Genomic DNA, 15,382 nt, shown 5'->3' with positions numbered 1-15,382 from the left:
AGTTGGACAAAGGTGATACACACACCTGCCACTTTGTTCAAATGCCCGATGGCAAAATAATCCAACAAGACCAAACAGGCCCCAGGAAATGAAGAGATTATCTTAGAAATCAAGCCAATATGACTTAATCCAAAACAGATCACATGAAGTACCTCATGGACAATACAAGCCTAGCTTAATAAATAAAAGGAACACAGGTGGCTGCATCCTGGGAGCAGACTCAGCCCCTCGGGCCCACTCAGAGCCTCTTCTGAGCCTCCACAGTCACCTCCATCTGCGAGAGTCTACTGGTGCGGCCATGAAGCTTGTAGCCAACTTATGTGACTAATGTCACGGTGCCAGGATGCACACCAACACCAGTGAGCACGTGCAAGATGAGTTGGTGCTCTTGAGGGTCATATTTGTCGCCAACAGGGGGTCATCTTCTCAAGGCCATGCTTTGGCAAATACTCTCTTCAGCTTTGCTTCTAAAAGGGACAAGCCTTGGAAGATCTTCTCCAGGGTGGGCTTCTGGTCCCCCAGGCTCTGCTTCTGCAGAAAGGCACTCTGCTGTCTTCTCCAAAAGGTCTGCCACCTCCACGTCCTTACAGAAACTCTGAATTCCAAATATCTTGGCATCCTCCACACATCTCTGGGTTCGCTTTCTGATGTTTTCACCATCAGCTACAATTCTCTGGTATTTTATTGTCAAATTCTGCACTTCTTTCTCCAGTTTAACAGCTTTTAGCTTTAAGGCTCGTTCTGATGCTGGACCGCGCACCTGAGGCAAAGAGGCACCACAGCTGCCCAAAGGTGATATTTAATAAAAAATAAATAAATAAATAAATAAAATCAAAATTAAATCAAAATTTAAGAAGAAGAGATAGTACTAAAATGTTGTCACAGGTTAAGGCTTCTGTACTTATGTTTTGTTAATCCAGATTGGTTATCTTCTACATTTCTCATTCAATGCGGTATGCTACTACCTGTTTATCAGTGTAGTGGAGTTTGAGATGTCATGCAGACTTGAAGGTGATCACATGCTCCAGGAAGTTTAGAATTTTTATGGAGTGGTACAGCTAGAGTTAAATTTTTAACTGGGTGGTGGATTTGGAGTGTATGCCTGACTCCCAGGGCTTCTGAAAGTACAGGGAAGTGGGGGGAGGTAGTCCATCCCAACTCTGCACAAACCTGGTGATTTTGGTCACAAGACAAATCCATTTGAATTTTCCATCAGGTTAATTTTTAAGTGAGGCTTAGTCCAGAGACAGTGGAGTCTGACAAGAACAATGGACTCAATTTTAGAGTGTGGGACCATGCAGCTTCAGGGGCTCTGTCTGAGTGGACCAGCCCAGGTCACCTATTTCTGGGTGATCTGAATATCCGATAAACTATTAGTAACTTAGGAAACTAGAAGCAATTAAAATAATCTTTAAAATCAAAAGTAACATGTATTTGCATTATGTTCATATAACATATATAAATTCTTTATAAAATTTCTACAACATTCATACTTACACTCAATAGATTCAGATACTTACCAATGATTTACCTTTAAACCACATATAAAATTGCTATCCTTTCTCAGAAATATGCTAGCCATTATTCTTATGCAAATCCATGTGATATACTTTGAGATAGGTATGCATTTAAAATAAAATTATGTGATATTTCTCAATGGAGAGTTCAGCAAAATTTACCACAAAATAATAGAAATGCAGAGAACCTTTCCCAATATTATGTTAAGGTTTATAATGTGAGATGTTACAGAATGCTCAGAATTAATATCAAAGTTCACAAAATTTGATTTGCTGGACAGAATAGTTATTACATTGAGTTTTGAATAGACAATGATCAAAATGCCTTCCTATGTCTTGTGAAAAAAAATTTAAATTAGATTTTGCTTTATCCTATCATTGTCACTTTACCATTAAAAGAAATAAGAAAACTTACTTCAACTATAATTATCATAAATCATTTTTAGTGTGATTTCAGTTATATTTTTCATAAGGAGTCTTTCTTCATGTGATATATTGATGCATTTATAAATTATAACACCAATCTCTTACAACTGCATAATACATATATATCCAAGGATAATGCTTAGTAGTTTACTATACTTTGTTTTTATAAACTCATGTAAGCCCCTCTTTTATTTTTATCATTATTTCCTCCTAATGTCCAATAATTTAATGCTCAAATGCCAAGTATACCAAATTATTAACTTATTCTGACCTTTAATATTAAAATATTTTAATTATATATATCTGTGGTAATATTAGGAGTCTTGCTATCAAATTTATGATTTTCCCTATTGAGATTAATATTGAATGTTTTAGAAGTATTTTATAACCTGATTAAAAGTAATCATCTCCCCTTCATCTCTACAATAATAGTTTGTCTCTAACTTAAAATCTTAGGTGTTTTAAGTGGTTTTATGATATTTTGCCTCAATCTCCTTTTAAACTTCTTTGTTTAGGTTTAATTGATATCAAACAGACTGGACAAGTTCATTATACAATTTGCTGAGTTGGAGATACGCTTGCACAATGAAACTATTACCAAAATCAGGTAGTAAATGTGTCTATCACTGCCTATGTTTCTCTTGTTTTTTTTTTTCTTTTGTTTATTTTAGCTTTTGTTTGTGGATAGCACCTGGCAGTGCCCAGTACTTACTCCTGGCTTTGTGCTTAGAGATGGTTCACTCCTGGAGAGCTGGGGCCAATTGATACCAGGTTGGCCACATGCAATTCTTGGTTTTGTGATAAGAATATAACACATTAAGAATTTCACTCTTAACAAATATTCAATACTCAATTGATAACTCTGGGCAATACTATGGTATATATATACACACATAAATGATTCACTAACTTAAACATAATTAGTTCTTTTAACAACTCCCCTCTTTCATTCCTTTCAATTATGTCCCATTTTGCTCATTCTCAGTTTGATTTTGTTAGATTATCACATAAGAGCATTCTTAAAAGGACAAGGGGTTAAGGAGATGGGGTCAAAAGGGACATTTGTATTACTAAGTCATTGCTTAAATATCAAAGCCATTATTGTACATAAGGAAATATTTGCAGCCTTCATTAAATTTAAAAATTCTGCAAATCTCACATTTTTTTCCCACGCACTTTCCCTCCTAATTTAATCCTCTTCCTACTATCCAATTTTGCAGTCAGGTGCTCTGTATATTCTCTTGCTGCTCCCCAAGAGCTGTAGTTTGTTCTTAATGTATCTTTTTTTTTCCATATATTCGTGAAAGCATTTACCCCCAAAGGACAAAGGATGCACATAATCTTTGAAGCATCTAGTTTGGGGCTATTGATTTTATTTTTCTGTAAGTCATGTCTTCATGCTGCTTGTCTTTGCTTAGCCAGCACCAAGCCTTCACAAGTGTACGGAAATGAAAAATCAATAAACAAAATATTGATTTTTAAAGAACCATACAAAAAGTGAGACCTGAAAAGGTTTGTTCTTTGGTTGATTCTAACTTTTAACTTGGAAACCACACACTTTTCTAGCCACCTCTCCAGCCCTGAATTAGTCTTTACAGATCATCTCTGTCAGTTCTTAGAAATGGAAACAGAGTCTGGGTAGAAGAAAGAATTTGCCTACAATTGAACACACTGTGTAAATTGGTCATGTCAAATATTTCAAATGCTGTGACCCTACAATACTTGCATTCCATAGAGCAATGTACCTGTGCAATTATGTCATTTTGATTTTCTTGTCTCATGTAGAGTCTACAAGAGCCTCATCTGATATGCAAGAGATTTGTTATCAAGAGATATATACAAGGCCTCTTTAAAGAAAACATTTCTGAGATTTATGTCTCTTTCTGCTGGTCACTTTTCATAATTCTTCTTCCTTATTTTGTTGTATGTTTATTATAAATTCATCGAATATGCTGTAATTTTTGTGTTTGCTCACATATGTCACATTTAAGAAAATATAATATTAGAGCATTGTTTCCTTTTGAATACAAATGTAGCTAAATTTCAGTGAATGATTGTAAAACTATGAACAATTTGCCTTGTGTTTGTAAATCATCCCTTGTAACAATGCCATTGAAGAGTCAATAAAAATTCATCATGGAATTCCTTCTTATTCCCTTTAGCAATTCAATTTCTATTCTATGTATTCTTAATGAGAACAAAATTGGGAGATTATGCAGAGTATTATTAATATATTATCACTTTTACTAAGTCCTTGCTTTTATATATATTTTTTCCCCCCACATTTTTCTCAAAATCACATGATCTCCAGTTTTGGCTTAAAGTCTAAAATTACAAAAAACTTTGGATTATTCTTATGTGTATATTATAGTTTCATATGTAAAGACTGTGTTTTAACAATTTGTATGTTTTTTGGATTCCTTACCTTTGTTCCAGATAGTTACTGCTACTTTGGTAGTGGGTTTGATATAGTAAGTAAAACATAAATAGCAATAGTATTGCAAACCATTATCCCTCAATAGAAAGTCGCAATTGTACATTTCTATAGTTTATATCTTAAAAGAAAAAGTAAATATATTTATCCAGCATATTTGTTCTTAGTTTGATTTGTAATTATTAAGTTCGCCCTAACAATGAAAAAACAGTCCTCACTATAAATTTCACTGGAGACAGTATTAAAAAATGCCAACCTAGATTAAAATAGAATAATAAACAATGAAAGAAATCATCCATGAAATCAATACAATACTATACAATATGCTACAATTCAGTTGAATGTGGATATGAAACACACATTTGGATCAAGAAGTTTCACTGAACTATAATTGAAATTATGTATATAATGTATATGTACAATTAAAATATGTATATACATATATAATATACATACAGATATATTGTGGTCAGGGAGGAGGAAGTTAAATTGTTTTGAGTGCAACAGTGATTATTGTGCTATAATTATTTAAAGAATTGAGTAAATATGTGGCAGAACAAAAAAGTCCTTCATTTAAGGAACTTTTACTTTAGAGGGAATTAATAAATTATATTATTGGGGGGACATTTATTGGACATTGTATCTTTCTCAAAGTAGAAGATAGAGCATATACATAGAGTAAATATAAGTTAATTTGGGGAAACTATGTTTAAAGAGATGCAAAGGAATAGCTTTTGGCAGTCTGCAGTCTATTTTCTTCTATTTATTTACTTACTTTTATTTTGTTTGTATTGCTAAAATTCTACCTAGAGTTTATTGCACTTAAGGGCAAAGATAATTATTTTTGCTTTTGGGGTTTGGTTTTTAATATCTGAGTCTTATTTGCCTCTAGAATGTGCAATTCTGCAGTGGTTCTGTATTTTGTTTCATTATTTTTCTTTTAAAATAGTATTTCTCTTGCTCCAAGTTGCTATTTTCATTGTTCACTAATAATACTTAAATTTTTCTATTATGTAACTTCATTTTTTAAGAAAACACACATCTATACTTTAACAAAAATAAATCAACTTGTAAGATCTTACATATGATTGCTTTTTATTATGATGTTGAGGTTCACATTTCATTGGAGGAATCCCGTTGTACCTACAAGCATAAAAGACTTTCCTATAAAGCTATGTATCTTGCTGGACTCATCAGATATTAATAAGTCTTTTTAAATATTTACTTTTTTAACTTAAATATTTACTTTTAATCCATAATTTTATTACAATTACTAATATTTTATTACTATAAATTAAAAGGTTTCAGCAAATTGGACTTGTATCTAAGTTAAATATATACAAAGTTATACAAAACAGAATACATCTGTTAAACTTAACAGACTACAGTTCCGTTGCTAAAAGTGGATATTAAACCATGTCAAGAACAAGTATATATGCTATGTTAGGCAGTGTGCCATAAGTATCAGAGAGAGAAAGACATGTGAAGTTGGAAAATAAGTTTAATCAGATTATCCAATTCTGACTTATAATACCAGAGATAAAATGTCCTTTAATGTTTTATTTGTGCTGTAATATTACAAGTAGTAACAATTATAATCATGTCCAATTTATTGTGTTTTCAATAGAAATAGAATCCTTAATTCTTTTTTGTTTCCTGTTAATTTAGGAAGATTTAAAAAAGAATCTTATGATTCATACTTGAAGCATATACTTGGAAAAATATCTTCATGGCAGATGTACTGTATAAAGAATATAGGTGTGCACTGTAACTATCATATTCTCCCTTTTATGATATGATTGTTTAGTTAATCATATACACTTAAAATATGTAAAGGTACTCAAACAGATGGTTTTGAGTTAAAATGAGGCCTAGTTAAAGTGAGATAAGATGATTAAAATAACTTTATTTATCATTTCTTGGGTTTTCTACCTGAAACTATTTTCTTTTATGGATGAAAAAGTTGATGCTTAGATAAAGAAAAAGGAAAATTCAAAGGCATAATTATATTGTCAAATTCATCAATGTACCCTGACAAATGTCAAATTACTGTTGTTGTTACTGAATAAATACAGAAGTAGTATTTCTTAACTTCCTATAGTAAGATAAACTTTGAAAGAAGATAGCAAACATCTGGTTTTATATGATAGCTATTTGATATATTAGAATTCTTTCCAATCCATATGTTATGAAAGTAATGTTGTATAGAAAACCCAATTAATCACTGAGATATTTGACTGTATGCCTTGAAAAGGGGATCTAGTTTTTAAACAATAAATATATAATTACACACAACTTCACTTCCTTTATACATTTTTATATTTAAGTGCATCCATACCATTCCATTGCAGTCAGAAATTTAATATAATTTTATTATATATTCCTTACTACTAGGGCCATGAACTCAATTTTCAAACCATGTTGCTTTTTCTTAAAAGTATCTCTACAATCTGTCTTCTTGCATCAAATTATACCAATTGTCAATCTGTTCTTCTCTAAGTTTCTTAAAGATGCTAGGCCATTTTTTATAAAATATTAATTAGTTTTGCAACTTCTTTTAAATATTTTTGCTTGGTTGTTTGGTTAGGGGCCACACCTGTTATTGCTCAGGGCTTGCTCCTGACTGCACTCAGTAATCACTTCTGGCGGGACTTGGGGGACTATATAATGTGCAAAAAACTGTCTGGGTCAGATAATTTCAAGGCATTCACCCTATTAGCTGTACTATCTATTCATGAAGCATAATGGTATCTGCTTTTCTTTAGAAAAAAAATCTCTTTTTTGTTTTGTTTTTGATCTGAACTGTGTTTAATGTTCCTTTGTGGGCAGAGCCAGTGCATCTTTGTATCAAATTAAATGGTTACTGCTGCTTTTTCTTTTCTTGTTCTTTCTTTTCTTCTTTCCTTCCTTCCTTCCTTCCTTCTCTCCCTCCCTTCCTCCTCCTCCTCTCCTCCTCCTCCTCCTCCTCCTCCTCCTCCTCCTCTTCCTCCTCCTCCTCCTCCTCCTCCTCCTCCTCCTCCTCCTCCTCCTCCTCCTCCTCCTCCTCCTTCTTCTTCTTCTTCTTCTTCTTCTTCTTCTTCTTCTTCTTCTTCTTCTTCTTCTTCTTCTTCTTCTTCTTCTTCTTCTTCGTCTTCTTCTTCTTCCTCTTCTTCTTCCTCTTCTTCCTTTTTTCTTTTCTTTTTTCTTCTTTGTTGTCTTCTTCCGTTCTTCTTTTTCTTCTTCTAAATCACCGTGATACACACAATTACAAAATTGTTCATAATTAGGTTTTAGTGATACAATGTTCCAACACCCCATCCCTCCACCAGTGTACATTTCCCACATCTTAGTTATTCCTAAATTTTTCAACACCTACCATACTGTTATGTCCTATTTAGTTCACAGATGGTATAAAATAAAGATTTTTCAAAAGATATTTAGAAAAAGTAAAACTCTTAGTTCAGTTAACTTGTATATTAAATATATTTATAATAATTATTGCTTGCTTAGTTACAGCAATTTATTAAAATGTGTAATTTTTATGATAGAACTTTTTAAAAATTACACTTTAATAGAACAAAATTAAAATTGTATGATACTAAATTTTACTTCATGGAAAAGTAATAATACATTATATAAAGGTTGATTCTTTATAGTTAATTAATAGAGAATTTGTTATGTGCAACATTTGGTCTTTTCAGCAAGAATAGTCTCATGTTCTCTTTAGCAAACTAGAATAACCTCAATTATGTGTATATAATTTATATATAACTCTATGCACATATTTAAGATAGCTTGAGTTTTTGTCTAACTCATTGGAGGATAGAGGAAATAGAAATATCATGTAAGTAATATAGAATGGGTCCTTAATTGTGCTTTAATTAAAATTTAAATAAAATTAAATTAAAATATTCTTTTTGGAGTAGGATATTAGTATAAAATGATTCTTGTTTCAGGGAAGCAGTTATAAGTTTACCTGAATAGATTTCTTGGTAAATGACAGGATCCAAAATTTTTATATAAATTCCTCTTATCTGAAGCATCTACACTGTAAAATTGCTTTACTAGTGGTGTCTCTGCCTTCATATTGCAAGGTGGTTACCAAATTTGCCAGACTTGTGCTAAGAAAAATACAAGAAGATATTCCATGAGTACCCCTGAACCTAGCAGTTAGCAACCCTCCTGCTTCACCTTTATATTGGGCTCATGCTTTGCTATAAAAAGAGGTTCTGATATAAATTTTGCATTATTCCCTTTGCCTTACATAGGATTTTTAGTATGAAATGGAAACTTATATTTTTAAAAAAGGAACATACAACCATGAGATATACTACTGATACCATCTGTGAAACATCCCACAGGTGACCTTAGAACACTTGCACTTGTTCATAGTGCTATTTTATCTCTGAGATGTTTCTAGTAACTTCTGCCACGGTTTAGGAACCACAGTAGTTTCTCTCTCTACTTCATGTCTACATGCAACAGAGCTTGAAGCAATTTTTCACTACAGATGAAGGTACAACAAGAGGAATCTCTAGGGCTCAATAGAATGATATTTCACTGAGAGTAAGAAATAGCACAGGTCACTACAGTTTCCAGGTTCAGAAAGGCATTTTATGGGCTACTGGTGGCTTTTATTTACCAATCACATACCTCATTATGAATGAAGGCGTTAATAATCTACATTTATTTCAAATTCTACAGGACTTGAAGCCTCCTATAAACTATGGATTCTGGAAGCTGAGAAAGTATTTTCGGCGTCAGGCCCAAAGTCAAATGTTTAGATTTTAACAGAAAACCTTTACCATGGCAGTTACATTTTATCTAGATTCAGGACTGGATATGTTATTAACTTGGTTGTAAGGACTCTCCTATACATCGTTTTATTCTGGAACTAAGATCACTGACAGCAGCTTTGACTTTTCCCCTCATTTCCATTAGGAAAATGCTTGTATGTTCCTTACAGAATTGGCAAGGTCTTAAGACATAATGCACTTTTTCTCTTATTTGACCTACAGAAATGTTCTATTTCTCTGGGAAACATAATATTATGTATCTAACCATTTTGATCAGCTATGGACTTTTTCTTATTTATTTTTTTTTTTTTTTTTGCTTTTTGGGTCACACCCGGCGATGCACAGGGGTTACTCCTGGTTCTGCACTCAGGAATTACTCCTGGCGGTGCTCAGGGGACCATATGGGATGCTGGGATTCGAACCCGGATCGGCCACGTGCAAGGCAAATGCCCTACCCGCTGTGCTATCGCTCCAGCCCCACTTTTTCTTATTTTTCAATCAATCACAATCACAACCACAATCACAATATCCCATTTATCACCGATTTCTCGGGCGGGCTCAGTAACATCTCATTTCATCCTTTCCCTGAGATCTTAGAAGTCTATTTCGACTTGGCCCTCCTAACGAGGTTGCACTGGGGACTCTTCAGGCATGCGGGCAAGAGACTCTCTGCATCACTCTCTTCTGAGAGCTTGCTTTTAAGTCTCTGGATGTTGACTGTTGATGGGATTACACACACCTGGGTTCCTCTGCCGGAACCTTCATGCATGAGGCCCGTCCGAACGTGTAGAGAGGAGCCTCCAGCAGATTCTTATTTTTACAATCTGAATTTTGTGCTGCTCTGCTGTCTCAAGATCCTCCCTTTGGCCTTCATACTGGGTCCAACACCTGGACATTTTTCAGGTTTTACTAAGCCCAATCTGTATATGATAGTTTTATAATCCTTAAGTATTTCAATACTAGATAGATAATAAAGGGGATAAAGGCACTTCCTAGTTAGCTGATGCTAGTTAGACAGTTGGCCCTACATATGGTTCCTCGAGCACTTCTTAGAGTGATACTTAAGCACAGAGCCAGGAATAAGCCCTGAGTACAGTTGGCTTGCATACTCCACCCCCCTCCAAATAAATGGGAGTAGAAAAATAAAAAATTATTGTAATGTTCCTAATCTTAACATAAAAACATTAGTCTCTCCTCCACTGAGGATAATGCTGCTCTGGGTTTTACACACATGTTCTTCATTATATTGAAGATTTTTTCTCTATTTTTCTTTTAAATATCTACTGTAAAAAGCTGTGAACTTGGCCAGAGCTGTAATAAACAAATATGTAAAAGATGATCAAATGTGCTTTCGTGTTGTTCATTCAGAAATATTCTATCATTCCTCAGTGCATTATACTATGTTGAATCTGTCTTGCACTTAAAAAATATGTCCCAGCTGATCATATTGTATGATCCCTTTTATTTGTTGTTGAAATTTTTGTAGCATTTCCTTAAAATTTTTGGGATCAATAATAATCAGAAATATGGATCTCCAGTGTCTTTTTTTATTCATCTGGGAGTTTAGGGAAATTGAGGAATTGCAGGCTTGATCTAAGTGTTAATGAATTTCACCTTAATGAGATACCTTAACAATTATCCATGTATTGTTCTTAATCATGTCTGTTGCTAATTCTTTTAAATATATGTACATATATATGTATGTGTGTGAACATAATATACTCTCCAATTACAACTCAAAAAAAAGTGATCATTTTCTTCATTCTTTGTGAATAAGTGTTGAAGATGTTCTATAATTAATTTTATAACATCTTTATATTAGAGTTTAGAGATTTTCTTAATATATGTTCTTCAGTTGACTTTAACTTTTTTTTTTTTTGCTTTTTGGGTCACACCCGGCGATGCACAGGGGTTACTCCTGGCTCTGCACTCAGGAATCACCCCTGGCATTGATCAGGAGACCATATGGGATGCTGGGAATCGAACCTGAGTCAGCCGCGTGCAAGGAAAACGCCCTACCTGCTGTGCTATTGCTCCAGCCCCGACTTTAACTTTTGTAACAATATCAAATTGGCTTTAAAATTCTTTATTTGGGGGCTGGAGCGATAGCACAGTGGGTAGGGCATTTGCCTTGAACGCAGCCGACCCAGGTTCGATTCCCAGCATCCCATATGGTCCCCTAAGCACTGCCAGGAGTAATTCCTGAGCGCATGAACCAGGAGTAACCCCTGTGCATTACCGGGTGTGACCCAATAAAGCAAATAAATAATAAAGAGCGATAGGGCAGTGGGTAGGGTGGTTGCCTTGCATGTGGCCCACCTGGTTCAATTCCCAGCATCCCACATGGTCCCCCAGCACCACCAGGAGTAATTCCTGAGTGCACTCCTGAGTATAGAGCCAGGAGTTAACCCCTGTGCATCACCAGGTGTGACCTAAAAAAAGAAAAAGAAAAAGAAAAAAATAAATAGATAAATAAAATTCCTTATTTGGGGACCAGAGAGTATACATAAATAAGGTGCTTGCCTTCCATAAGCTGATCTGGTTTGATCATCAGTACCCCCTATCATCTTGGAATGATCTCTGAGTTTAGAGCCAGAAATAAGTCCTAAGAGCCACTGGGTGTGGTCCAAAGCAAACAAACATACAAATTACAAATTACTAATTTGTTAAAATGCATAGACTTAAAATAATGCTTAATTGTATTCGTTTCCTTAATCTGTCATTTTCATCTGTGTGAAGTTGAAGTAGAAAGGGTTATTGGAAAAGTAAGAATAATTAAATAACTATTCTATTATCCATTATTCATCACTGTGATTAGAATAATTTGTTAAATATAGTATCATTTCATTAAATCTTAAATAGATGCTTAATTTGATATTAATTTACTTTTGACATGCATGTTTTTAACCTAGAGATGTGTCAGTTACTGTTAATGAGAATTTAAGTTTTGCATTCTTAGCAAACAAATTTACATCGGCATATAATGTATAACTTATTGGATATCAGTCTAATAAATATGCTAATACATTTCCCCAGAGTAATTTGTTTAGTTTCAATTTCACAATAGAAACTGGACAATGCATATTTACATCTATTTAATTTCTTTAAAATAAAATAACATTTTCGGGGCTGGAGCGATAGCACAGCGGGTAGGGCGTTTGCCTTGCACGCGGCCGACCCGGGTTCGAATCCCAGCATCCCATATGGTCCCCTGAGCACCGCCAGGGGTGATTCCTGAGTGCAGAGCCAGGAGTGACCCCTGTGCATCGCCGGGTGTGACCCAAAAAGCAAAAAAAAAAAAAAAATAAAATAAAATAACATTTTCAACTGCTATTGTTATTTTTTCTTGTTACTTAAAAGAAAAGAATTACATTACTCTAAGTTTCCCAAATAATTATATGTATGACACCCAGTCTTGCAGTCAAGCCAGAAGTAAATAACATTAGGGTTCCTAAATGAGTTCAGAAAATGAAAAAGTCTTTGTTTATAAACATAGAAAAGAAGGGGTTAGGAGATGTATAAGATTCCTAAACATTATAAATCTGAACTAAAAGTTCAATGAAATCTCCTATTTGAAGTCACTGATTATTATCTCAAGAAGAGATTTACTATTAAATAACCAGTTTTTTCTTATTTTTTATTCCCCAGTGTGGAATGATCTATAAACTATTAAAAAATACTGTAAACGTGAGATATTTGCGTACTTTTTTGGTGTAACAAAAGGAGAGAGAGAAATCTGAAAGTTTATTATGTACTCTATAACCAGACTTAAAAGAAAAAGGACCTAAGGGCATAAAGTCTGTGGGAGAAAGTTTAAACTTCTCTGTTAAATGGAGATACATGGGTAGAATATTGTGAAGATAAGATGCAGATATGTGGGGCTGGAGCGATAGCACAGCAGGTAGGGCGTTTGCCTTGCCAGACGACCCGGGTTCACTTCCCAGCATCTCATATGGTCCCCTGAGCACCGCCAGGAGTGATTCCTGAGTACAGAGCCAGGAGTAACCCCTGTGTATCGCCAGGTGTGACCCAAAAAAGCAAAAAAAAAAAAAAAAAACAGATGCACACATGAGTAGCAAGTAGACAAATACACAAAATATCCCATGCATCATGTCTTTTAACTGAATTTAGAGGAAGATGACGTAGCTCTGAGTAGTCAAGAACTTGTTTTGCATGTGTTTTGAGTTTGATCCCCAACAATACACACCTGAACTCAAACACAATTAGTAAATAAAACATTTAATTTTATTATAATATAGTAAAGAGAAATAGGGAATAGGTATTAATTTTAAGGAAATTTGTGTTTAATATAGTTTGTTTTCTTTTTTCCCGCTACATGTTTTGGCACAGCTCATTAAACATTTTCTGATAGCATTTAGTTTAATCACTATCAAGAGTTGTTCTTTCTCTAAAATATTCTTTCATGCTAGGAAAAGGATTACTGGACTCCACAGAGACAAAAACAAACAAAATCTCAATTAAGATGCAAACAAGATGCAGCAATTGAAGACACTGGAGTTTCACAATAATTCCCATCCCTCCGATAAGGAGACTAATGAGCAGTGAAATGACCAATTGTAAGCAACAGATGGAAAATGGGGGTGGGGGATTCTGAAAAAGTCCATCACCTAGATAATCAATCAGCCCCTGAATAATTCAGAGATAGCTGAATTTCTTTTTATTATTGAAAACAAAGATTTAGCAAAACTCATTGGTGCCATACCTAACACGCTCCCGTGCTTGCTTTTATCAAAACAAATGCTATTCTATAAGGATCCAATGCTTAGAGAAGTAAAGAACATGGGTGGCATTTTGCATCTGCTATTCTTTTGTAGTTCTGCATCCAACTAGGTTTTCCCTTGCTTCCTTAGTTTTTTAAAGAAGCTAGCTGCTACAAAATCATTATGGATCCCATAGAATATCACAGAGTGCCTCTCTGCTGATTTCTGCTGCTGGTATTAATTGTTCATGCTGATTTAGCCATCCTTGCCATTGAACAAACCAACTACAGAGAAAGTCTTCTAAAATATAAATCTTTAAAAAGTATCTTTTGAGAAAGCAATATAGTTCAAATTTTTACTGCATCTTTAGATTTCTCTTTAGTACTTATATACATATTTTAATCCCATGTTTAAAATTTAAAAATTATATAGATACAAAAGTTACTTTATGTTTATGAAAATATATAAAGTATTTTATTATTTATATATTTTATATTGATATATTTTATATATTATAAAGTTAATTTCTCTGGTTTCTTGCATACAGAATAGAGGATGAAAACAAATGGACTCTTGTACCCTAAATTTTTAAGTATCCAACTAGATTATGTTAAATAGATTTGCATTAACAAAAATATTTGGTTTAGAGGGCACATTCGGCTGTGAAAAGGTTTTACTCCTGGCTCTGTGTTCAGGGATTATTCCTGGAAGGACTCAGAGATAAATAAGCAGTTTCAGGGATTCATGTATCCCAAAGAGGAATTGAAAAAGCTGTGCTTGGAGTACCACGTTTCACTCAAGTGAGAGAAGGAATCCTGAGTTCCAACCTCCTTCAACGATCAAGAATCAGGGACACTGTCTCGTTTGCCAAGGTGTCTAAAATCAGATGGGCTGGATATGTGATGCAATTTAGAGGCCACCGCTGGACCAAAGCTGTTACCTACTGGATTCCACGGGATGTGAAAAGACCTCGTGGCCACCCACCTACAAGATGGTCAGACTTTTTCGTCAAGACCTTGAATGAATGGTTTGAGGCTCTTCGAGTTCCTGGAAGGAGCAGATGCCATTGGGCTACGCTAGTACATGACAGGGACAAATGGAGATGTTTCTAGTGCCCGCTTGAACAAATTGATGAACAGCGGATGACAAGTGATACAAGATTATTATTTTAATAGGGGGCATCCTTGTGGTATTCCAAGTACCATGAGTGGCAGAGATCAAAGTTAAGGCCTTCCAGAACATGTTAGGCTTCTGATCTACCACAAGAGCTATCCCCATGTACAGAAATGATCTTCTTAAAAGATACTATTGCACAAATAAGAATAAGAGAATATTTTATCCCAAAAAGGAAAAAATAAACAGAAGACAAAAAGACAGTACATTCAGAAAGTCACTTGCTTTGCATGTAGCCTGTCCAGATTCAACCCCTCGAAACTGATATTTGCCACAAGTGGTTCCTGAGCATAGCTCCATTCCTGAGCACAGCTCATTGTCACCCCAAACCAACCA

The 15,382-nt window shown here is 34.5% G+C and overlaps 1 pseudogene; it reads right to left on the bottom strand.

Moving 5' to 3' along the window:
* Positions 1-238: 238 nt before the first annotated feature.
* LOC101554522 (grpE protein homolog 2, mitochondrial-like) overlaps positions 239-15,382 on the bottom strand; it is a 50,938-nt pseudogene continuing 35,794 nt past the window's right edge.

Source organism: Sorex araneus, chromosome 1, assembly GCF_027595985.1.
Source record: "Sorex araneus isolate mSorAra2 chromosome 1, mSorAra2.pri, whole genome shotgun sequence".
In the NCBI taxonomy this organism is placed as follows: Eukaryota; Metazoa; Chordata; class Mammalia; order Eulipotyphla; family Soricidae; genus Sorex; species Sorex araneus.
Note: the sequence above shows the minus strand (reverse complement) of the source record. Positions and strands in the feature narration are given on the sequence as shown.